Source organism: Dendropsophus ebraccatus, chromosome 7 (assembly GCF_027789765.1).
Source record: "Dendropsophus ebraccatus isolate aDenEbr1 chromosome 7, aDenEbr1.pat, whole genome shotgun sequence".
Taxonomy (NCBI): Eukaryota; Metazoa; Chordata; class Amphibia; order Anura; family Hylidae; genus Dendropsophus; species Dendropsophus ebraccatus.
In genome coordinates this window covers 108,050,199-108,077,510 of record NC_091460.1, presented here as the reverse complement: position 1 = coordinate 108,077,510, position 27,312 = coordinate 108,050,199, and positions in this window count along the sequence as shown.

The window sequence follows — 27,312 nt, the reverse complement described above, 5'->3', positions numbered from 1 at the left end:
CTCTTCAATGAGGCTCCATGGGCTCCTCTTTTGCATATTCATGTTTTCCAGGGGACAATGCACCTAGGACTTCACTGCATTGAGCGCTTTCACTAGCAGCCGGCAGTGTTGTCATTTGGCTGGTCTCCCTGAGATCAGCAATCTGTTTCTCTTATGGCTCTACTAGGCATTGCTCCCACCTAGCCAGAATCCTGCTCCACACTGATGAGGGGCAACACCCCGAAACAGCTGTATGTGGATGGTTACCTAGTCTTGGTTTATCCCTTGTCATTACATTGACTTATAGGGCCACTTAATATGGTGGTTTTGGTGGTTTCCTAACAGGAGCTGCCCCCTGGCTGGGTCCTTCCCGGAGGGATATCTGGCTAGTCCTGTGTTTCGAGACTCTTCAATGAGGTTCCATGGGCTCTTCTTTTGCATATTTCTGATTAGTAGGGAGCACACCCTCTATTGTTGGGTGTTGCATGATTGTTGTTTTTAAATGTTTTTAATTTAACTTTATATTACCCTTGTAATATTTGGTGTGCTCTTTATCCATATGTGCTTCTTTTCTCTGTTTCTTGTATATGGTCCGTATACAGCACAACTGAAGCACCCTTCTTCTTACTAGTATCATTGCCAGCTGATAAGTACTGGAAGACTTAAGATTTTTAAATAGATGTAAATACAAATCTATGGAACAAATCGTCTGTGTTTTAATTATTTCTTAACAGAAAATTTACTTTGATACACGGGTGATTTGGATTACAAGCATATTCCTTGTAATCTAAGGTTTTACTGTATTTAGAATGCTTCTATGTTGGTCCAATCACCCTCCTCTTACTGGTTTCCTCACTTTTTTAGTAGCCATGATCAACTACAGACAATCTATATGACTTATATTATTTGAATAATTCTTATCTAACAAATACTCATTCATTCATCTACCTGAGGGAAGCCTAAAGGCCCTATTCCACGGAACGATAATCGTTCATAAACTCGCTCCAACGACCACTCGTTAACGATCACTAAATGATTTTTTTTAGGGAACAATAACACATAACACACGTGGGAACGTGAACGATATATGTAGGGTAACGATTATTTTGCGGTCGTTACATCGTTCGCCGGGTGATCATGACCATATGACACACCTACTTTTTTTAAACCTTTTTACGAACGACTAAAAGATTTCAAATTTTACGAACTGATTAGAAAATTATCTTTCAAAGACCAACGTTTTTTTTTCGACATGCTGAAAAACAATTTTGAACGACTCACCAACAATTTGCAGTTGTCGTTCGCTCGTATACAGCTATTCAACGGAACGATTATCGTTAACAAGCAGGCGTTGGAGCGAGTTTATGAGCGATAATCGTTCTGTGGAATAGGGCCTTTAAGGCTGTTTTTTGCTGGTCTGTCACAAAGTCATATACCAGTTCAATATTATTATATTATATTATTATTCAATATACATTTTCTGCATGTGTTCTTCCACCAATGTCTATAAAGGTCAAAGCAATCTTAAAGTGTCTCCTGCTCTGGCGAGACCTGATACCGCATATTTGTCATTGTACAACAATGTGAATAAGAAGGTCAAAGAGTGGGACTTTTCAAAACCCAAACAAGAACATCCCACGTATGGGAGATTCAATGAAAAAAACAGCCCTTGTTCTTTTACACACTGGAAGTTCAAGGATTTAATCCAGACACATACGAATGCTCATTTTGTATACATTTTCAGTTTGGTCCCACCTTTATAATCTATATTGTTATTAATAGATACATATATGTTATAGAAGATTTGGACTATCCTACTTTACCACTTGCTTTGAGGATATGTTATAATGCACTTATCAAACAATCAGATGTGTATATTTTTTATACAAACATACTACATGTAACTTAAAAATATTCACGATTTTGTACATTATATTAATTAGTGAAATGCTGATGTAAGAGGTTTCCATTTTTTCAGAAGGCACACAGAAACACATGCCTGCACTGGGTATCTGTTCATCTTGGGCCGGTTTAAAGGGGTAGTCTGGAAGGAAAATGATTCAAATCAACTGGTGTCAGAAAGTTTCATAGATTTGTAATTTACTTCTATTTTAAAAATCTTACGTCTTCCATAACTTATTAGCTGCTGTACGTGGCAGCAGAGTCTGACTCTCTGCTGCCACCTCCGTCCATGTCAGGAACTGTCCAGAGCAGCAGCAATTCCCCATAGAAAACCTCTCCTGCTCTGGACAGTTCCTGACACAGACAGAGGTGGCAGCAGAGAGCTGGACTGGAAAAAATACACCACTTCCTGCAGGACATACAGCAGCTGATAAGTAGCGGAAGACTTGAGATTTTTAGATAGAAGTAATTTAGAAATCTGTATAACTTTCTGACACCAGTTGATTTAGAAACAATTTTCTTTCCCTGGAGTACCTTTTAAATAAGAAAATAGTATTCTAATTACCGGAGAGAGCAGAAGTGTCTAATATTTTAAATATTAGCTTAGAGTCAATGGGGAAATATGAAATGCAATGCCCACATGACGTTTTTGTGTTTGGTGTTTTTAAGGGCATTTGGCCCTTTCTGCTCTTTTGCAGTTTTGCAAAATCACATCAGGCTGTGGATTTGGCATTTTATTACAATAAACAGTGAAGTATTTCCTCCCATAGACTTGTATAGGTGGAAAAAATCACCAGGAAAAAAATGAATTTTTTTTGTGAACTCAAACACATGCAGTTCAAAATGTGTGCCTGAAGAAAATCTAATAGAGGTCAGAATATAGAAGTGCAAACTATTTTTTAATACTTCAACATTAGGAAAAAAATGAATTCTTATTCTGCAGATAGGTATGATTATCGATACCAAATAAATAAGGTCAACAAAAAGGAAACCCTTGAAATGGGCAGAATTGCATTTTTCTTTTTCTACCCGACAATTGTATTTTTCTTTATTTCACTATACATAATAAATGTGAAAAAGTAAAAAGTAATAAAAGTAATAAAACGACTTAAAAAACAAAAACAAATATGTATCGGTCTATGGAAAAATAAAAAAAATATGGCTATGACTGAGCAGTCATGAGTATTCAGGGCTGTAAAGTAGAAATATGTAAAGTTAAAAATATACAATTAATTGCAATTCAAAAAGCAAAGTAGGGTCCTTTAAAGTGTAATTGTCATTTCATTTTTTTTTAATTTTTTATTTTTTGCAGAAATCAATAGTTCAAACGATTTTAAGAAACTCTGTAATAGGTTTTATGAAGCAAAAGAGTTTCAAAAGCTGTTTTGCAGCCTGTCCCCAGGGGCATACCTACCACTGTAATTACGGCTACTATGGGGCCTCCTGCATCATTGGGTCCCATTGCCTTCTCCTGAAAATACACTGGGCCCCCTGAGCTGTCATCCTTTGCAGCACCAGGTGGCCAATTGCTCCTCCCGGGTTCTTCAAATGTCCCTTTAACTGCGAGCACTCCTGCCGAGCACTTGTCTCCACAATCTCCAAACTGCATAGGCTGACTCTGTCCTCTTCCTACTCACTCATCCCCCTCCCCCTCCATAGGTTATCATGGACGCAGCAGAACCTGTCTTCACTTTGCTCCTCTGTAATGTAGATGGCTTTGCCTGATAATGAGCAGATAAGAAGTGAGGGGGGAGGCTGCAAAACAGATTTTTGAGAACAGGAGGAAACTCTTTTGCCGAATAAAACTATCACAGAGTTTCTTAAAATTGCTTGTTCTATTCATTTCTGTAAAAATTAAAAAAAATTAAATGTCAGTTACAATTTAAAAAAAGTCATTGGTTCGGCTTCACAATGATAATATCACATATTCTAATGATACACAGCTGGCAATGAATGACCTCTAGGGGAAGACTTAGCTCTAATGTTACAAAGGTAAGGCTACATTCACACATCCATAGTACAGCCCGCAGACCGCTCTACAAATGTGCATCTGTAGTACTCTGTAGCACAAAGCACGTCACTGGTACTTTATTAACATAGCGATCCGTGCCGCAAGTTACAAGTCCTTTTTTTTGCGGCATAGATCGTGGCCCCGTACACACGGACAGATGTGTGAACGGAGCCATTGAATGAAATTTGTCCTATGGTGTGTCAGAACTATGGACATGGGAATAAAGCCATGACTTGATTTGTCAGTGTATTGCAGCACTTGTATAAGGCCTCCTTCACAAACACTTATTGGTGAAGTAGATTCAAGGTTGTTTTTTTTTACAATTTTCTATGTTTAAAGAAACATCATACATATGGCCAATCTGTAATCCATGCTCCCTCTTTGCTGATATTTAGTCTTTTTTCTGTTTAAAAAAAGAGACCAAACACAAGGTAAGACACCTGTTCATCTTGCAGGCTGTAAATCACCTGAGGACATTTAACTTTGGCTAATTATATTATCAGCCATGCGGTTTACCAGGAAACAATGCTCTTTGTTACATAACAATTCAGTCAGTATAATGTCACTATGTGGTTACAGAGGTTTTTGTGTGACAGGAGAGCTTACCATACAATGCGAGCTTCCCCAGGATTCTCTGCTACTGAATGTGAACGCACAGCAGCTGTACACTTGCGCAATGAAGGATTAAACCACTGTAAGGTTCTGTTGTTACACCCTTTTTAAGACTCATTTTGAGTTTGAGTTGCTAAAATGACTAAAAAGAAGGAGGAAATGGCTATAAATAAGACTAAATACAATATTCTGGTACCTATATCCAAGTTATCAGTCGTAGGCTGCATTCACACTACGTATATTTCAGTCAGTATATGTATATTTCAGTCAGTATATTTCAGTCAGTATTGCAACCAAAACCAGGAGTGGATTAAAAACACAGAAAGGATCTGTTCACACAATGTTGAAATTGAGTGGATGGCCGCCATTTAATGGCAAATATTTGCTGTTATTTTAAAACAACGGCTGTTATATTGAAATAATGGCAGTTATTTACTGTTATATGGCGGCCATCCACTCAATTTCAACATTGTGTGGACAGATCCTTTCTGTGTTTTTAATCCACTCCTGGTTTTGGTTGCAATACTGACTGAAATATACTGACTGAAATATACGTAGTGTGAACACAGCCCCCAGCTGTTGTGTGTCTGAGGAATCTCATGTAAAGTATCTTAAATTGTGTCTGGTATCATAAGTCACTTGTATTTGCTGTTGTCTGGTTTGTTACACTGCTAAACACTGCTAGTACTGTATACGCTGTAGTAAAATGGAAGTGCAAGGTTTAAACCTCTTTGTATTTGCCACACCCAGTAGTCATGTGCAAAGGAAGAATGGGTTTTGGTCACATAACCTTCCTACAGACAGCTTCAACTGGAAGTGGAGTCTTCCAGGTTCAACCTCTCTCTGGGTTAGAACAATCCCTGTAAACCTCATTCCAACCCTCTCTCCCGAAGGGGCTGGAGCATTCTAGTCAGTCCTGGTTTGACCAGGGGAATGAGAGCATCTACCTCTATTTCTTTCTGTTTTCTAGACTCTTTACATAGCCTAAGACCAAGTCTGTTTCATCTACCATCTATTGCAATCATGAAACTTGCTTACTTCAGCACTACCAAACGCCCTGTTCCAGTTGCTTCCTTCACCTAGGACAGAATTGGGTCATGTAGACGTTATGGAGTTTAGGAGGTTTCACTCAAGACAGTCCTCACTCCACAAAAAGGGTCCAGACACATGTCTGCAACATAAGGTTGTGCACGGACAGTATACTGCGGGTCGGACCTTGGAGCTCCCGGCACCAACATTCATTATCACACTGGAAGTGCCGAAACGTGCTGACACCGCCACAATGAGTTACTTTTTGGCTTTCCCAAACTGCTGATCTCCAGCAAGCTGATCCCCTTCCCATACCGGACCCTGTATGATTGACAGTCAGCTGCAACCTGAGATCCAGGCAGGGTCAGGGTCATTTTTTTTATTTTGTTGAATCTCAGCTGGATCTATGAAAGGATCCTTAATATTGCATATCCTCATGCATAGAATTGTCCTTGTCATGTATTGCCTATACATTTCAGCCCTTCATCCCCATTGCAGATAACTGAAGAAGGCCCTGCTGTATAAATACCAGGGAGGCACATGATGTAAGGATGAGCTGTGTGTTCTAACACTTGATGCTAAGATCATAAGTTATGGTGTCAGTTTCACACAGTTCCTAAATAGAATCCTTGCTTCCTGCATGAGCAGTCGTTCTAAAAGTATCTGACCTGACAGTTTGTCTCGTAAGATATCTTCTCGTGCATTTATTATCTTTATTTATTGATGCTGGTGGAAAAATTTGCCTCTTCAAGGGTTAACGCTAAGAACACAAGAAATGTGTGAAAGTGAGGTCAGTGCTAATGGAGAGTTATGTCATCTCCACCCCATGAAAGTCATGTGATCCAAATTCAGTGATATGACTTTTGCACAATTTGACTGGTGCACAAGCATGACTGCCTTGGCTCACCATCATGTCTGTATGAGTGCACCTGTCAGGCCTAGGCTGCAACCAAAAGCAGCACTCTGTGACCTAATGCAATCCTACCGGTGCGACTGTTACGTGACGAGCATCTTTAAAAATAGCGCAGTGGTGGATCCAGCAGCCGAGGCATTATGTTTACATTCAATAAGTAGAGTTACTTTTGGTGAAAATAAACATGTGTGTATATAACTTATATAAGGCTGGTTTTAGAGAAAATGATGTTCCTTAACCCTTTGAGGACCAAGCCCAAAATGACCCAAATGACCGCACCAATTTTCACTTTTGTTTTTTCCTTTTTTCCTCCTCCCCTTCTCATTTTTCTATCTACAGGGCCATGTAAGGGCTTGTTTTTTACAGGAGTAGTTTTACTTTTCAATGGCGCCTTTCATTCTACCATAACATGTTTGATGGAAAATATTATTTATGAAAATATAAATTGGTTAAGTAGCAAAAAAGAATGCATTATTATAACTTTTGGGGGATTCCTGTGTCTACGTAATGCACTATATACACTACCACACTTCTTCACCACCATACGTTGTGAAATGAATAGAAAATAGAGTCAAGACATTGACAAGGTTAGAAATAATGATTTGTATGTGAAATAACATTGTTTTTACATCAAACTTTGCTTTCGTCAAAGAATCCACCTTTTGCAGCAATTACAGCATTGCACACCTTTGGCATTCTAGCTATTAATCTGTTGAGGTAAGCTGGAGAAATTGCACCCCACGCTTCTAGAAGCAGCTCCCACAAGTTGGATTGGTTGGATGGGCACTTCTGGCGTACCATACGGTCAAGCTGCTCCCACAACAGCTCAATGGGGTTCAGATCTGGTGACTGCGCTGGCCACTCCATTACCGATAGAATACCAGCTGCCTGCTTCTGCTGTAAATAGTTCTTGCACAATTTGGAGGTGTGTTTAGGGTCATTGTCCTGTTGTGGGATGAAATTGGCTCCAATCAAGCGCTGTCTACTGGGTATGGCATGGTGTTGCAAAATTGAGTGATAGCCTTCCTTATTCAGAATCCCTTTTACCCTGTACAAATCTCCCACCTTACCAGCACCAAAGCAACCCCAGACCATCACATTACCTCCACCATGCTTAACAGATGGCGTCAGGCATTCTTCCAGCATCTTTTCATTTCTTCTGCGTCTCACAAACGTTCTTCTTTGTGATCCAAACACCTCAAACTTCGATTCATCCGTCCACAACACTGTTTTCCAGTCTTCCTCTGTCCAATGTCTGTGTTCTTTTGCCCATCTTAATCTTTTTCTTTTATTGGCCAGTCTCAGATATGGCTTTTTCTTTGCCACTCTGCCCTGAAGCCCAAAATCCTGCAGCCGCCTCTTCACTGTAGATGTTGACACTGGTGTTTTGCGGGTACTATTTAATGAAGATGCCAGTTGGGGACCTGTGAGGCATCTGTTTCTCAAACTAGAGACTCTAATGTGCTTATCTTCTTGCTTAGTTGTGCAACGCGGCCTCCCACTTCTTTTTCTACTCTGGTTAGAGCCTGTTTGTACTGTCCTCTGAAGGGAGTAGTACACACCGTTGTAGGAAATCTTCAATTTCTTAGCAATTTCTCGCATGGAATAGCCTTCATTTCTAAGAACAAGAATAGACTGTCGAGTTTCAGATGAAAGTTCTCTTTTTCTGGCCATTTTGAGCGTTTAATTGACCCCACAAATGTGATGCTCCAGAAACTCAATCTGCTCAAAGGAAGGTCAGTTTTGTAGCTTCTGTAACGAGCTAGACTGTTTTCAGATGTGTGAACATGATTGCACAAGGGTTTTCTAATCATCAATTAGCCTTCTGAGCCAATGAGTAAACACATTATACCATTAGAACACTGGAGTGATAGTTGCTGGAAATGGGCCTCTATACACCTATGTAGATATTGCACCAAAAAACAGACATTTGCAGCTAGAATAGTCATTTACCACATTAGCAATGTATAGAGTGTATTTGTTTAAAGTTAGGACTAGTTTAAAGTTATCTTCATTGAAAAGTACAGTGCTTTTCCTTCAAAAATAAGGACATTTCAATGTGACCCCAAACTTTTGAACGTAGTGTACGTAAATACTAAATACGTAAAAGCAACATGATACCATTATTCTATAGGTCAGCCCAAACAACTATATGCAGATTGATGCTATGTTCACACTGCGTATGTTTCCGTCCGTAGATCGTACGCCGCCGTACATGTGCGGCTGAAACTACAGGCGTGGGAAAAATCGGCATGCAGCCGGATGCGTACGAACCGCGAACATACGCCCGTAGAACAGTTATGCTTCCCTAGCTTGATTCAAAGCGATCTGAAACAGGTCATTTACTTGGAAATCTTCGCCCAGCCCAATAAAACTCACAGAACCTTTTGGATCGAAAAATCAAGTTCAATTTGGCTGAAATAAGTACTTTGTACGGGACCGCATGGAAATCCACGGCCGTGAGTTTCAACATTTCCGTCCTTAAACAATGGTCTTGTTCATTTTTCATGGCGCCGTATACGATCCGGCCGTAAGCTCATACGTAGTGTGCATTGTGCGGCCGTATATCGTATACTTTCCAGCGAACGCATCAACCTCAAAACTACGTGCGTATATTCGCGGTTCGCACTACGGACGGAAACATACGCAGTGTGAACATAGCTTTACACAGATTTTCTAATGTTTTATTAATTTTTTTCATGAAATCCTTTTTTTTTGCAATTATTTATTAATAAAATGGCCCTATTGTAACTGTTATAACGGTTTTAGCTTTTTACCTACAGGACTGTATGGGGTATAAGTTTTTGCGCCAGTAATCCTGGCTCTTTTTCCCTCCTTTTGTTTATGCCGTACGGGAGGATGATTGTTATATTTTAATGAATCGGACAATTACCCACGCTACAGTATATATTATGTTTATTATAGTGCTTGAAAAAGTGTATGTTCACATCTCGTTTGCACTGATTAGAGGGATCTGGCGTCCTCTCCCATGCTCATCCTGCTATGGTGTTTTTAAGAATTAAATGAATAAAGAATAAGTTTTTAACGGTGAGTGCCCTGTACACTTTTCTCTTTTCTTTATGGGTACCAAAGGGAAGGTACCAAAGTCACTCTTAAAATGGTGATACCAAAGTTGCTCTTAAAGGGACATTACATAAGTCGCTCTTTAACCCCTTAAAGATCGGGCCTGAAATGGCCTTAAAGAGAACCAATCATCGATGAAAATCAAAAAAATGTTTTCCCCTAATTAGATGTATTTACTTATTTTATTAATATTTGTAAATATAATTGATTACTTTTTTGGCCGTGTTTTTAAAATATTAACTTTTTACTTTCCTATCTCGCGCCGACTCTTTTCAAAAGAGCCGGCGCGAGACAGGAAGCTCCCATCATGCAAAGCAGCTAGGCACCGCCATCTTGATGACGTCACTTGCGTTCCACCGCTGGAACGCAAGAGACTAAATCAAGATGGCGGCGCTGGTCTTGCTGTAGCGGACCAGAGGATCAGGTAAAGTATAAGATACAGACTGCAAAGGCAGTCTGTATCTTCATTTTGTCTATTTATTAAGATACAGACTGCCTTTGCAGTCTGTATCTTATACTTTACCTGATCCTCTTGTTCGGTTCACTTGCGTTCCAGAGGTGATCAAGATGGCGGCGCCGGCCTTGCTGTAGCGGACCAGAGGATCAGGTAAAGTATAAGATACAGACTGTAAAGGCAGTCTGTATCTTTCTGAAGTGTATTTATGAAGATACAGACTGCATTTGCCGTCCATCTTGATGACGTCAAGCTGGAACGCACTGCTGGAACGCACGTGACGTCATCAAGATGGCGACGGCCGGCATTACTGCACCGGAACAAAGGAGCAGGTAAAGTATAAGATACAGACTGCAAATGTAGTCTGTATCTTCATAAATAGACTTCATAAAGATACAGACTGCATTTGCAATCTGTATCTTATACTTTACCTGCTCCTTTGTTCCGGTGCATTAATGCCGGCCGCCGCCATCTTGATGACGGCACGTGCGTTCCAGCGGTGCGTTCCAGCGTGACGTCATCAAGATGGCGGCGCCCAGCATTACTGCACAGAGGAAGAGGAATTAGGTAAAGAATAAGATACAGACTGCAAATGCAGTCTGTATCTTCATAGATAGACTTAGGGAGAGAGAATCTTTGATAATAGGGATAGTAAATTTTAGGTGATTGGTTCTCTTTAAGGACTGGAGCAAATTTTATGAATATGACCAGTGTCACTTTATTCATTAATAACTTCGGGATGCTTTTACCTATCCAGCTGATTCTGAGATTGTTTTCTCGTGACATATTGTACTTCACATTTCTTGTAACGAATCTTTATGAAAAAACTCAAAATAACGTGAAAAATAGTGAAATTTTTTTTCCAACTTTAAAACTTTTCTGCTTATACAGAAAATGGTTATACCACATACATTATATATTAAATAGCATTAGCAACATGTCTACTTTATGTTTATTAAACTATATAGACAATAGAAAGCGTAAAACATTAGCAGCAAATTTCCAAATTTTCAGTAAAATTTCAAAATCAGATATTTTTAGGGACCTGTTCAGGTTTAGGCTATGTTCACACTATGTAAGTTTTACGTAGTTTACGTACAATGGAAAGTATACGATCTACGGCTGCACAGTTCACACTACGTACGAACTTACGCCCGCATCGTATTCGGCGACGTAAAAAATGAACCAGACCATTGTTTCGGGACGGAAATGCTGTAACTTACGCCCGTAGCGTAACATGCGGTCCCGTACGGAGTGGGGATTTCTTCTTTTTTCCACTTTGTTTTGCCGATTTAAAAAAAGGTTCTGTGGGGTGTCCAGGGCTAGCCGAAGATATCCCAGTAAAATACAGCTGTCAGATCGCTACGTACGCCGCTCGGGAAGCGTACGTAGCTTACGGGCATAAGTTCGCGGACCGTACGTAGCCGGCCGCTACTTGCGTAAATTCCGGCCGGAGTTTTACACGTATATGTCCGGCCGCATAATTTTCGCGGCCGGACATATACCTGTAAAACTCCGTCCGGAATTTACACAAGTTGTGAACATAGCCTTAAAGTGTATTTGAGGGGACTGTATGTTAGAAAGCCCCACAAAGCACCCCATTTCAGAAACTGCACCCCCAAAACTCTGCAAAAGCACATCCAGAAAGTTTTTTAACCCTTTAGGGGAGTCACAGAAATAAAAGCTAAGTGTGTAAGAAATTTGAAAATTTTAATTTTCTGTGCAGAGCTTTTATTGTAATCCAAAATTTTTGATAATTATAAACCTATTACCAGAGAAATGCACCCCAATATTGATTGCCCCGTTTCAGCAGTTTATAGAAATACCCCATATGTGGCCCTATTGCGCTATTTGACGCAACCACAAGCCTCAGATAAAAACGAGCGCCTAGTGAATTTCAATGGCTTCGTTATATTTGGTCATTTCTGACTGTACCACTTCAGGTTGGCAGAGGCTCTGGGGTGCCAAAACCTAAAAAACACCCCTAAAGGGACACCATTTAGAAACCTACACCCCTCAAGGAATGTAACAAGGGGTGCGGTGAGCATCTGGACCCCACAGGTGCTTCACAGATTTTCCTAACAATATGGCGTAAAAAAAAGACAAAAGTATTTTTTACACTAAAACATTGTTCTAGCCTTCAATTTTTCATTTTCACAAAGGGATAAAAGGAAAAAAAAACACAAAACATGTAGCGCAGTTTCTCCCGAGTACAGAAATACCCCACATGTGGACATAAAGTGCCAAGCGGGCGCAGGAGCCTCCAAAGGGAAGGAGCGCCAATTGGCTTTTGGAAGCTGGATTTCACTGGAATGGATTTCAAGGGCCACGTCGCATTTACAGAGCCCTCGTGCTGCCAAAACACTGGAAACCCCCCACAAGTGACCCCATTCTGGAAACTACACCCCTTAAGGAATCTAACAAGGGGTGCAGTAAGCATATGGACCCCACTGGTGACGGGCACAAATGTGGAAAAATGTGACGTGAAAATAAAAAATACAATTTTTTTCATTTTCACGTCCCAAATGTGGCCGTCACCAGGGGGCCATATCCCCGCTGCCCCCCTTGTTAAATTCCTTATGGGGTGTAGTTCCAGAATGGGCTCACTTGTGGGGGGTTTCTACTGTCCTGGCCGCACAGAGGCTTTGTAATTGCATCATGGCACCCTCTAATGGGAATGGCAGTCATACCTATTTAGCTGGGGAAAAGGGACAATTCTAATTTATTTGGGGGTATTAGGCCAATTATTAGTTTATAAGGTTGAAAATGACAGGTGTCCATCAAATTTAACCTGTGTTGATCCAGAGAAAGGCAAAAAAAAACCCTCGTGAGGCAGACGACAGTAGCCTCATCAGTGGTAAAAAATTCCTTCCCGACTCCATAATGGCGATCAGAATAATCCCTGGATCAACGTGACCCCTGAAATAGGAATAAGGGACAGAATTTAGATAATGTAGAACTCCAATTACGTGTGGTGCTCCTTGAAGCGATCCAGTATGCAAAGGCCGGGGGGATCAGGACAGGTGGCACACTGGAAAATGGTGTCCTTCCTGATCCCCCTGTTACAACACACTCTGCACTTCTTCTGGGGTCTCCTGTTTTCCACTGTGGGGGACGTCACCTGGAAAATGTTGTCCTGGTACGATACAGGGGCTCTCATATCCAGAAGCGCTGGGAACGCTCCATGGCTGCTATTATGGCGGCTTTATTACAGCTTCTGATATTTTCACAAGCTACAGTAGCTCGGGCAGCGAGGGATCGGAAGAGGGGGTGCTGGTATAAAAGTTATCCCCATACAGGTGGTAACTTTTATCCAGCAGTGGGAAGATCAGTTCCCGAACGATCTTCCCACTAACTCCGAGGATGGGGGGGGGGGCATCTGGGGGCTGGATTCGGGTGTCCCTTCCTTCATACACTCTAAGGGTATGTGCACACTGTGGAATGGCGAAGGATAACCCTTTGTGCATTCCGCAGCTGGAACCCACCGGCAGACTGATGCGGGCGCGCGTCTCCGTCCGTGTCATAGACTCTATTCTATGCACTGGCGGATTCCGCTCTCCGTCCAATGTGTTCATTCTTTGGACGGACGATGGAATCCGCCCATGCATAGGATGGAGTCTATGACATGGGTGGAGACACACGCCTACATCAGTCCGCCGGCGGGTGCCAGCTGCGGAATGCACAAAGGGTTATCCTTCGCCATTCCACAGTGTGCACGTACCCTCAATCTGTAAGTGTACCCTGAGGTACTCTCACAGAGTTTGTAGAAGTTCACGCCATACCGTCATCCCTTATTGGGACGGTACTGGCGGAAAAGACGTGTCTGGGGGGCAGCGTGCGCTACGCTACCCCCAGACACGTCACTGGATGATGAGGATGAGGATGAATGGAGGAAGGAAGGATCCCCCCATTCATCCTCACTGGCTGTTTCGGTGTCGGAGGCAATAATAGCGTATGCGTCAGACACCAAAAACGTCCTGGGGGCCATTTTTATATAGGGATTGGTATATGGGGTATGTAGTGGTGTAGTGTAAAACTTTATTCAATGTAGTGTAGTGTAATGTAGTGTTTTTTACGTTCAGTATAAAAAAAAAACCTACGCCAAAAATTTGCGCAGCACTTATCAGCAGACCGTGGCAGTAGGATATAGAAAAAAACACCCTACGCCAAAAAGGAGGAGTTGCTGATTAGCAGCGCACTTACGTGCGATGCAGATCAACACTCAGCGGCGTAAGGGTGCGGAAAATAAAAAAAAAAATGAAAAAAAACAACAACAAAAAAAACATTTACTCCATGCTGAACATCCCTATAGCTGCTGATAAGTGTATTACACTTTTCAGCCGCTAGAGGGCAGCACAGCGCCGAAAAAAAGTCGAGGACATCCAAAGGGCCAACGGAAAAGGCCGAAGTCCCGAAGAGAAGAAGATGACGTCACGGAACCCGGAAGACACCGATCGGGAACCCGGGATCCGGTGAGTATGGCCACATACCTGCTCTGGACCCCTCAGCTACCTAGCTGAGGGGTCCAGAGCAGGTATTCATCATTTTTGGGGACTTTGATCGCCGGTCACGGCGATCGGGACGTGGCACCGTGGCCACCATTACTTTTAACAGTAATGGCAGTCGGTGCTGTCTCGGACAGCACCAGCCATTATTATCCGGGTCATCGGGTTCCGATCGCCGCTATTGGCTGATCTGAACTGATCAGCCAATAGCAGCGATCGTCGGCATGGGGGGGGGGGTAACAACCCCCCATGCTGACAGGAAGAGATGGCCTGCAGTGTATTTCAGCAGGCCATCTCTCCCGATCGCATGCGGCCGGTCCGCAGCGCCCTCTTAAAGGACCCGCGTACCGGTACGTCATGGGTCGTAGTGACAGTGATCCATGACGTAGCGGTACGTCATGGGTCATTAAGAGGTTAAAGCACGGTACCAAAGTAACTCTTAAAAGCATAGTACCAAAGTTAGGGTCCTATTCCACGGGTCGAGAAGGGCCCGATCAACGATGTAAACGAGCGCCGATCTGCTAGATCGGCGCTCGTTTACTGGGCCTATTCCACGGCCCCGATGATCGTGAAACAAGGGCTGCAAGGACATCGTTACCGATGTCCTTGCAGCCCTTGCTTCATACATTAACTGTCCGGTTGCATGTCTTCTCCCGGTCCCGCGAGCCGCAGCAGCTTCGGAGCGGGGATGTCTGAACTGACAGACCGCTTAGCCAATCACTCGCTGCGGCGGTCCCAGCCAGTGATTGGCTTAGCGCTCTGTCAGTTCAGACAGCCCCGCTCCGAAGCCGATGCTGCCGCGCGGCATCGGGAGAAGACCTGCAACCGGACAGGTAATGTATGGTTCTGCTGAAATCGTCGGTCGCCGCCACGCACCGCTATTCAACCGTAGCAATGCGCTGGTGGTGAACGACGATTTTAGGTCTGAACCTGAATGAACGATTAGCCGATGACACAATCATCGGCTAATCGTTCTCTCTATTCCACGGAAAGAAAATCGGCCGAATGGGGCCGATTCAACCAATTATCGCTCCTGTGGAATAGGCCCCTTAGTCTTAAAGGGAAGGTACATAAGTCGCTCTTAAAGGGACAGTATTAAAGTTGTTCTTAAAGGGCCAGAGTCATTCGTAAAGGGACAGCACTAAAATTGCTCTTCAAATGGTGGTACCTAATGGTGCGTTTACATGGAACTATTATCGTTCAAATTTCCGTGATAACAATCGTATTTGAGTAAGAATCTGCTTGTGAAAACACAGCGAACGATCAAGCGGCGAGCAAGAAATCATTCATGGTGATCTTTTAACATGTTCTTAAATCGACGTTGGTCGTTTGCTAAAAATTCGCAGATCGCTTCCTGTGAACAGTCTATGTGTGAGATTTTTCCAAACAATATATTGATCTGTCTAAATGCTGGTCATTATAAAAAACACATTGTTACTTTGAAATCGTTAATCATTCGATTGGGCGAATTATCGCTCAGAGTAAAAGCAGCATAAGTCGATTTTGAAGGGACAGAAATTAAGCTGGTCTTAACAGGACAGTATATAGGTCACTCTTAAAGGGTTGGCACTAAAATCGCTCCTTAAGGGACTGCACCAAAGTCGCTCTTGAAGGGACTGTACCAAAGTTGCACCAAACGGAGAATATCAAGGGTTAAAGCTTCTCTTAAAAGGGGTGCTCTTTTCAAGCACTATGTATTTCCCCTGAAATGCAAATCTAGTTTATTTAATTATTTTTATATGTTTTATATGTATAGGATAGGGGGGTGATTTTAATTTTTATTGGGGAAGGGCTTTGGTGTATTTTTTTAAAAACAAATGTAACTTTTTTTTTTTTTTTTTTTACTTTTTAAGTCCCTTTGGGGGACTTTTACATGCAATCATTAGATTGCATACACTGTATAATGCTATGTTATAAGCACAGCATTGTTAAGCCCAGCATTGTTATCGGCACTCTGCTCATTGACTGAATGAGGAGCACGACGATCGGACCACACGGAGGAAGGTAAGAGACCTCCGATGGTCTGGCACAGCGATCGGGATCCCTCCAGTCACGCTGCGGGGGTCCCAAACGGAAAGTAAAAGAAGCTGCTCCTGTCACTTACATTTAAACGCCACAATTGCACTGTTTAAGGGGTTAATGACAGGTTGCAGCGCAATCGGTGCAGCCTGTTATTAATGATGCGGGCCTGGCTACTGTTTGCGCACTTCATAGCACATTAGTTACCCAGGGCGTACATGTACACCTAGGGTTGTCTGGTGACAGGGGGCCAAGGGCGTACATGTACGCCCAAGGTCGCCTAGGGGTTAAAGGGGAACTCTGGCCAATTTATTTTTTTTTTCAGATCAACTGGAACCAGAAAGTTATTTGTAAATTACTTCTGTTCAAAAAATCTCCAGCCTTCCAGTAGTTATCATCTGCTTTATGTCCTGCAGGAAGTGGGGCTTTCTTTCCAGTCTAACAGAGCGTTCTCTGCTGCCTATTCTGGCATATAGCTTTACCTAACATGTTTCTGGTCTGTGAGCCTTAGTTATGGCATACATTTTGCCCCCTAAAATCTTACCTGACTGTAATAGGAAAATAGTGTGTTTGCTTTAGAGGAGACAGTCGTTTCTATTTCTGCATCTCTAACTAATAACCGATAACAAAAGAAAGGAGGTATCCTAAAGGTAACAAGCAAAGTCTGAGTTTAGAACAACCTCATCTATTGTTTACATACATTGTTACATGTTACAGTTTTTTCCCTCCTCTGCGATATTCCCCAAACAAGCTACAATAAAGAGACCAATGTTACCAAATTAGTTAAAAAGATAAAAATCTTTAGCATTGTGTTTTTCTTGTGAATTCCTGCCAATAAGATCCCTGGTTATTTCACGTTTCTTCAAGGAGAGCTTCTTAATCATTAATCAACTTCTGCTCATAATTGGGGAAGTGATGGGGGATTTCCTACAAAAGACATGAAACACTGCCGGTCCAAATATTTTCTCTTCTCTTTGTGTCGGGAAGAATTGATATGCAGGGCATGTTGAAACACGATTAGTCATTTGTTCAGCTAGTCTGCAAGAATGTGAAACGCATAAGGACGATGAAGGGTAAGCTTGGTCGCTGCTGGAGCTGCCACTTACTGAATATTAAATGAAAAGAAGAACACGTGTGTGTCTATCGTCTAATAAAATTTGATGAAGCTTAATTGATAGGACCAACTAGATATTATTGCAAAGGCGGGTGGGAAATAAGGGGTTGAGGAATAAGGAAAATTCCAGGGAGGAGGCTGTAGTCTATGGCATATAATGTTCTTCATGGTCTAGATCAGTGGTTCCCAACAAGGGTGGCGCTGCACACTGGGGCACTGTGAAAACTCACCAGGTGGCATTCTGGTGAGAATGAAGGCACAAGATGCGCAAGGACACCTGTGGGTTAGCACCAACACAGGTGTCCTTATGTATCATCTGCTTTGATCTGTTCTAGGTTGCAGGCATATTCCTGCCTACAGCTCAGAAGAGATCAAAGTAGAGGACGCAGAAGAGTCTGGGAGTGTCTTCCAATGGGACGTCATTATGCGCATAGCAGAGGTAAAGATGCTCCCAGTCTCTCGTACCTGCAGGAAGAAACCGGTGTGGCTTAGAACTGGGATCAGAAGATGGTGGTGGCTGGGGGAACTGAGAGAAGATGGTGACTATGTTGTTTTGTTTTTTCTATGTTGGTGATGGAGTCCTACTTCGAGGGGGGAAGACTACCTACAGAGGGTACTAGATATAGGGACAAACAATCTTTAGGGGTGTCCTTTCTACAGGAGGCAAGATACCTTCAGAGGGTCGTACCTATCTGGGTGGCAATCTTCAAGTGGTCCTATCTAAAGGAGGCAAACTATCTTCAGGGGTTCCTACGTACAGGTGGCAAACTACTTGGGGGTACTATGGGGGCACCCTTCCTACAGGGGAATACTTCCTTGGGGAATCCCATTTACAAGGGGCGATCTACCTGCAGGGGGGTAATATCTATGCGTCATCCTACTTTTAGGAGGTCCTACATATAGGGGAGCTGACTACTTCTAAGGGGGTCCTACCTACAGGGACAAACTACTTTCAGAAAGTCCCACCTATAGGAGATAAAATACCTAGTGTACATGGGTCTTTTATACTGAGGTTTAAATCACGGACCCATGGGGGCCATAGTGAACAATCTGCCACCCAAGGGGTTAAGTGAGCATTGCGTTAACCCCTTGGGGATCATACTGATTTCACACTGCACCGATACCAGCAAGAAAGGGGTTACTTTCTTGCTGGGATTGGTGCAGTGCGGGGAGGGACGAAGGGGAGCTTTATACTCACCCTCAATGTCTCTCTCTCTCTGTATGCCAGGTGCCTCTTGACAGCCCCGCAGCTTGTGATTGGCTGATCAGGCTGTCACTCTTATCTGGAGAGTGATAGCTGCTTGGCCAATCACTGACTGAGGTACTGTTCTGTCTCAGTCAGTCACTGATTGGCTGAGATTGGCTGAGCGGCTCAGCCAATCAGTGACTGACTAAGACGGGGACCCTTTAATAAAAGTTGTCTGGCCTCAAAGTCTATTTTTCATTACAATAGTCTGCTGCCAAAAAGCTGTCTGTTGTAAACTATGAAGTATCCCTCCAAGCAAAGTTCCTCTGCAGTTCCCCCATAGGGAAAATGAAGAATTACACAACTTAAATCCATGGACTCCCCATGTAATGCAAATACACCTAAGTTCATTCAGAGAGGATACATTCATGGTAGCTTCTTTATACTATAGTGAAAGGGGAGCTCCAGTGAACTGGTGTCACAAAGTAATACAGATTTCTAAGTCTTCCAGTACTTATCAGCTGCTGTATGTCCTGCAGGAAGTGGTGTATTCTTTCCAGTCTGACACACTGCTCTCTGCTGCCACCTCTGTCCATGTCAGGAACTTTACAGAGCAGTAGCAAATCCCCAAAGAAAACCTCTCCTGCTCTGGACATTTTATGGATAAAGGGGGCAGCAGACAGAATACATCACTTCCTGCGGGACATACATCAGATAATAAGTACTGGAAGACTGGAGATTTTTAAATAGAAGTAGATTACAAATCTGTACAATTTTCTGACACCAGTTCATCTAAAAGAATTTTTTTCTTTTGCTGGAGTACCCCTTTAATAGATGATTTTCTATTTATGTAGATTAGAATGTCTCAAGAAGCTAATTAGCCCAAATGACGGTCAATTATTTTACCTCTCCAGTTCCATGTACCTGAGTCCAATTATTTCTCATAAATACAAAATTAAAGTTCAATTGACATGGCAAATGAATTTTACCACTAGTTTATATACAGTTTTCAGTTGACTTGAAGTTGAATATATTGAATATTTTGTCACATAGAAGCATTGGCCTGTGCTATCATTGCAGTATATTATGTATTCCACTGGATGGCACTGTTTTACATTCCCAGACCAAGAGTTTGAGAAACATAATTGGTATTTTCCAAGAAGATGCTTTGACAATTCTCCAGTCACATGCTGTGTTAATGGCTTAACTTTCTGATACCCTGGCTGTATGAATGTGCATTAATTCAGAAAACCAGAATCCCTTTAAACAATTAGGTAGAAGGAATAAAGCGTTCTGCACCATAGTTTTTCTGCTCAGGAATTTGTAGGCTAATACAATAAAGAAGATGTCATATTTTATTTACCCTATATCTTTTGCTTAAGCTAGAAAACACTAACTTTACACATGGGTACCAGCAGGGGCGTAACTAGGATTCACGGGGTCCCATAGCAAACATTTTTAAGGGGCCCCACTCCCCTACGCACAGCACAAAGCACTGCGCATATATATATATATCTGCTTTACTGCTGGTGCACTGATAACCGCTGACCTCTGCACATTATCCTTTCCTACTTGATTGGCAGCTGGAGAACAGAGGTCAGAGGTTATCAGAGCAGTGAAGCAGAGATCTCTGTCTTCTGCTTGTTAACCCTTTTATTAGGTTGCAACATGTAAACATTGCATGGAAGTAAACAGTGGGTCACTTACACACTTCAGTACCTAAGGGGTTAAGCAGAAGGACACACGCTCTTACCTTCTCCCCCGGGCCCCCCTCCAGCATGGGCCCCATAGCAACTGCCTACCCTGCCTCTATGGTAGCTACACCACTGGGTACCGGGTAGATATAATTTTTGCAGATTTCAATACAAATCTTACTTCATGGGAGAATATAATAGCTGTAAATATAGGGCCTCAGATGTTAAGATTTGGACTGGCCATTTATGCACCAGATAATTCAACCTATTGCCAGGTATTGGGTACAGGAGAAAATATGATAACTTTAAAGTGGCTCTGTACCCACAATCTGTCCCCCCCAAAACCACTTACACCTTGAGATAGCTGCTTTTAATCCAAGATCTGTCCTGGGGTCTGTTCGGCAGGGGATGCAGTTATTGTCCTAAAAACAACTTTTAATCCGACAGCGCTGTGTCTAACGGCCGGGGCTTACATTTGCATATGCATTAGGCTGGCACCACCTCTCCGTCCTTCCTCCCCACCCTCCTCATCATTAGGAATGATCCAGGAACATTTACTGCTGTTTGAGCTTTGCACAGGTGTCTTAACGATCCAGCCCATGTTGCGGGCTGCGACAGGTGGGGAATAGGAAGGAATCTGCCTGGATTATTCCTAATGATGAGGAGGGTGGGGAGGAAGGACAGAGAGGTTGTGCCAGTCTAATGCATATACTAATGTAAGCCCCGGCCGTTAGACACAGCATGTCTGTAAAGTAAGTATCTGCTGTATATCTGAATATATCTGTATGACAGGGACTGAATATCATAGTATACTGTATATTAGGGTTGATCATTACTAGATCACTAGATTACTGTTCAAGACTGATCATTCGACATTTGATTACCGGTAACTGATGAAGTTGGATGTAACCATTATGTTTTTCTGGAGTCCGGGAAAACACAGATACAGCCGTAGGTGGCAGGCAAGCAGAATGAGCACTGCTACTAGACATATCACAGGCAGTATGAGGCCCAGAGGACACTGGTTGTACTCCCCTGATGGAGACAAATTAGGATGTGTGCAGGATCCAGCTTTTCTTAAGGGAGTATTCCAACTGTAACTAATTGAATTGAACTGTGATTGTTGACATCTCGTGGTCTAGGTTACCAACCACCTTTCTGTTCTAAATGGATTTGTTTGGCTGGTGTAAATACAGCTATATGTCACGTTCACACTACGTATATTTTCAATAAATACTGGCTGTTGTTACTGGCAGATTGCAACAATGGGCGCTGTTTATTTACAGTGTGGCGTAACATTAGATTCTATAGAAAAACGTTCGTAGGGTATATGTGGTGTGTGCTCAACTGTGGTGGTTGGTCGGAGTATAACTCAGCCAGATGTTAGGTTGTCGTGATGCCAGTGCCGGTTAGGCACACAGGTATGGGGGCACACCTGTTTTTAGTTTAGAGTGGCTGGCTATATCCTTTCCCCTGTGGTCGGTGACCTGCCGGGCTGGGAGTTGTGACCCACCCGGACTATTAGTACTGCCCCTCACAGAAAGGGGAGATGACCCAAGGAAGGTGTAATTGCTGTGTAGGTGTTTGAGTAATAATCACTGAGTCCTGTTACAATAAACATGTCTTTACTTCAGGAATGCTCAATACAGTAGTAGACAATAGACTTCTGACTTGATAATATACTGTGAACTTGACTGACAAGACTGTGCTGGGAGCTTAAGAGGTAGTATAGCTGTGCTGGCTTAGTTACGTGCTGAGAAGTAGAGTAAGTTGGAGAGGAGGATCTCATGAGAATCCAAACCCAAGTAGTAATGTGCTTTGCCGGAACTTTTAGAGATAGAAGAAGTAGAATATCTGAGAATAGAGAGAATACTTGTGCCCGTGTTTTGACCTTTGTCTTTGCACCACAGTGTCGGGTGACCCGTCCTCCTAGGGTGACACAAGCCCTACAGGGTATGTGAGTGAGTGTGAAGAGAGTGCAAAAGAAGAAAGAGAACAGGGATAGGTGGCGAAGAGAAAAGGACACTCATTGGTGCACAAATCACAAAGAACAATAACCCCTTGAGTACTACAGCCATGCAACACTTGAGTACAATATATACATACTAGCGACATCTAGTGGCAAAACTTAGGTACAACTTTATTACCACTTTGACTTAGAGTACAGGCTTTTGTGAGGGGTGTATAAACTAGTAACACCCATGGTGGGACACCGCATATACACACTTTATACATTGCGGCCGGTGTTCTATGCAGACGCACGAAAAACATGTGTATTCGGTGAATAACGGCCACACAAAATAGGCTCTGCGCATAATGTAAAGTATGGCTCCCGGCCATACTTCATATTGTGTTGTATGGTTAATTGGAGTGCAGGCACACCCTAATGTGTCCGTATTCCAATTAAGATGAAGTGATGTTGATCCGGCCAATACTGAATATCTCAGACAGCGACCGTTCTGTGACACGACTGTGGCCTTAGTATATATATTTAAATAGGTATTCCACTCAAACATAACTTTTGATGTGCTGCTACCCATGGTGAGATTAACAATTGATTCCATACTTATTATCTATTCAGTCTCCTTCTCCCAGTTCTGAGCTGCGGCTTTCTGCTGAAGACACAAAAATCTGTGTGTGAGCTTTTCTCACTGTCTCCCCCCCCCCCCCACACACCACCCTTCTGAGATGGCTGATGTAAACAAATCCCTGACTGGCTTTATCTGCAACATTGTAGCTTCTTTGTAATGCTGTGAGGGTTAATACAGTGAGTTCATCAGCAACTTGACCTTAAAATAACCCTCCCTGCATTACAAAGATGCTACAATGTTGCAGATACAGCCTGCCAGGGACTTCTTTACATCAGCTGTCTCAGATGGGAGGGGGAGACAGAGAGAAAAGCTCACACACAGATTTTTGTGTTTTTAGCAGAAAAGCAGCAGCTCAGAACTGGGGAAGGAGACTGAATGGATAATAACAAGTATGGAAGGAACTGTTAGTCTCACCATGGGCAGCAACATATGAAAAGTTATGGGGGATATTACGGGGGGCACAGCATGGGGGACATTACGGGGGGCACAGCGTGGGGGACAATACTGGGGGCACAGCGTGGGGGACAATACTGGGGGCACAGCGTGGGGGACAATACTGGGGGCACAGCGTGGGGGACAATACTGGGGGCACAGCATGGGGGACAATACTGGGGGCACAGCATGGGGGACAATACTGGGGGAAAAGCATGGGGGACAATACTGGGGGCAGAGCATGGGGGACAATACTGGGGGCAGAGCATGGGAGACAATACTGGGGGCAGAGCATGGGGGGCATAGCATGGGGGACATTACTGGGGGCACAGCATGGGGGACAGTACTGGGGGCACAGCATGGGGGACAGTAATTGGGGCAGAGCATGGGGGACAATACTGGGGGCAGAGCATGGGGGACATTGCTGGGGGCACAGAATGGGGGAAAATACTGGGGGCACAGCATGGGGGACAATACTGGGGGCACAGCATGGGGGACATTACTGGGGGCACAGCAGGAGGCATTATAAGTATAAGGGGGCATATCAGGGGGCATTATTAGTATATGGGGGCACAGCAGGGGATGCTACATAAGGAGGCAACTCACATTCCTATTTGATTTACTGCACATGACACCAAACAGCGGAGTTACAACTGTATGGCAGCCTATAGGAGGGAGAAAGGGAAGAATGTTGCTAGAAATGTGCGGAGCCTAAGATGTTAGTCTGGCAGGTTCTGAAGAGATGAATTGCAGCTGGAAGAAATCATCAAGGTGCTCTGGGCCGGATGGAGAGGAAAAGGGATAGAGAACGACTCAGATCAAAGAAGACGTCACCTGTGAGCCACTGAATGACTTTTCTTATTTTGTAGAACATTATTTAGTGGGGGTGCCCCAAGCTAATTTTTTTTCCAAGGGGTGCCCTGAGGTGGAAAACCTTGGGAAGCACTGGGTTATAGTTATATCTCCAAGCAAGCAGAACACTTTAAAGTGGTCACAATCCGAGAGATTGAGCCTTGTAACCCACCCCCATAATTACATAGGAATGATTTCTACATTTGTATTTTCATACCAGTAAATAAATGGCAGGAAGAACATCCTGTTACATGAGTTGGCACTGCACAGTGACCATAGATTACTAGTGTAGAGCACTGAACCATTATCAGAATAAACAAGCTAATATTTGTAGGTTGAATGTAATTGCTAAGTAAGGGCTGGAGTCTCACAGACCTTAGTAAGCATTTTAAATGCTGTATAAAGACACGAATGGATCACACTTAATCCAGCTATAAAGTCAGTGGTTGGACATTGCACACACACAATTTAGACTACTTGCACACAACTGAATTATAGCTGTATACAACATTTAAGGCTATGTTCACACCTTGCTTTTTGTTTCACACCAGGCTCTACGTCAGGAACCTGTAAAAAAAGGATGCTGGCATTAGCCTGACATGTTGGCAATGGTCCTGTTGACTATGCTTTTGAGTTCTGCACAAAAAGGTAAACAGTGTAGAACTGAATAAAATCTCAGCTTAAAGGTTGGATCCTAGATACAAGTGCAACTCGATGCAACTGCACATATCCGCCTGAACCCAAGAGTGCAGCATTCGACTAGCAGCCCTAGGGAGTCCTGGAAAACATGGATATAGCCTATGGCCAGGGGCGTAGCTAATGTCTCCTGGGCCCTGGTGCGAGAGGCCAACTTGGGCCCCCCCCCCTCCTTTCACGACCAAGTGATGCTATTGTTGTGTGTGTGTGTGTGTGTGTGTGTGTATGTATATATATATATATATATATATATATATATATATATATATACACACACACAGTGGTGCCTTGGATTATGAGCATAATTCGTTCCAGGACCGTGCTTGTAATCCAAATCCACTCGTAAACCAAAGCAAATTTTCCTATAAGAAATCATGTAAATGCAGACAATTGGTTCCACACCCCAAATATATTTATTATTCTGTACTGTACAGTAATGGAGAGGATGGGAAACACAAGGGCTGACAGAGACTGCAGGGAGCATGAAGGAATGAGCAGTACAGATGTGGGCACATACATGCAGCACTCTCTGTCCGGGGAGAGAGGGGTTACAGCTATGGAGAGATTACCCCCCCCCCCCACAGTCCTGTCCCCTGATGTAAGCCCCAGCCTGAAGGGGATCTGCTATGATTTGGAAGGTGTTTAGAGTACAGTGCTGTAGACCCCGCTATGCCGGCCATGCCCCTTCTCCACTCGCGCTCCCACCCAATACAGGAAGTTCTTAAACCAAAGCAATGCTCTTAAACCAAGTCACAATTTTGAAAAACTGTGAGCTCTTAAACCAAAACGCTCTTAAACGAAGTTACTCTTAAACCAAGGTACCACTGTATGTATATATATATATATATATATACACACACACACACCAAGACAGATATTACCTATTACCGCCATACTGTTACCGACCAAATCATGTATACTGAGACCAATATTACCAGTAATACCAGTATATAGGGAGGAAACATTACCGCCACACCACAACCACTACCATCACCACCATATTGTTACTGACCAAATCCAGTACACTAAATCACCTCATCCAGTCATATAGAGGTGGCCCCAGCTCTACACAGGCTCTATACACCATATACATTACAGTGCAGTTATATCAGGTGACTCACAGGAGACGTCTTCTCTGATCGGAGTTCTTCCCTTTTCATCTTCTTCTCCATTTGCCCTGGGCCGTTATGAGAACTTCTCCGAGCCACGAATCCACAGAATCTGCCAGACAGACATATTAGTCTCCTCACTCTGGCACCATCCTCATCTATATACACACTGCACATCTGTATTGTCCCCTTTACACCCTCATTTAGTGGGTAGCCCTGACTCTATGTGACCTCCTAATAATATATGCCCCCCTCTGTGTATTCCCTCTCCCCCTATGTTGCCCCCCCCAAATAGATGGCCCCCTCTACCCCCTCCCTTATAGATGGCCCCCTCTACCCCCTCCCTTATAGATGGCCCCCTCTACCCCCTCCCTTATAGATGGCCCCCTCTCTCCTCACCCTCCCTTATGGATGGTCCCCTCTCCCCCCCCCCTCCCTTATAGATGGCCCCCTCTCCCCCCACCCTCCCTTATAGATGGTCCCCTTCCCCCCCCCTCCCTTATAGATGGTCCCCTCCCCCCCCCCTCCCTTATAGATGGTCCCCTTCCCCCCCCCTCCCTTATAGATGGTCCCCTTCCCCCCCTCCCTTATAGATGGTCCCCTTCCCCCCCTCCCTTATAGATGGTCCCCTTTCCCCCCCTCCCTTATAGATGGTCCCCTTTCCCCCCCTCCCTTATAGATGGTCCCTTTCCCCCCCTCCCTTATAGATGGTCCCCTTTCCCCCCCTCCCTTATAGATGGTCCCCTTTCCCCCCCTTTATAGATGGTCCCCTTCCTCCCTCCCTTATAGATGGTCCCCTTTCCCCCCCCACCCTCATAGATGGCCCCTCTTTCCCCCCACCCTCATAGATGGCCCCTCTTTCCCCCCACCCTCATAGATGGCTCCTCTTTCCCCCCACCCTCATAGATGGCCCCCTCCTTCCCCCCACCCTCATAGATGGCCTCCCTCTTTCCCACCACCCTCATAAATGCCCCCCTCTTCCCCCCCACCCTCATAGATGCCCCCCTCCTTCCCCCCACCCTCATAGATGCCCCCCTCCTTTCCCCCCACCCTCATAGATGCCCCCCTCCTTTCCCCCCACCCTCATAGATGCCCCCCTCCTTTCCCCCCACCCTCATAGATGCCCCCCT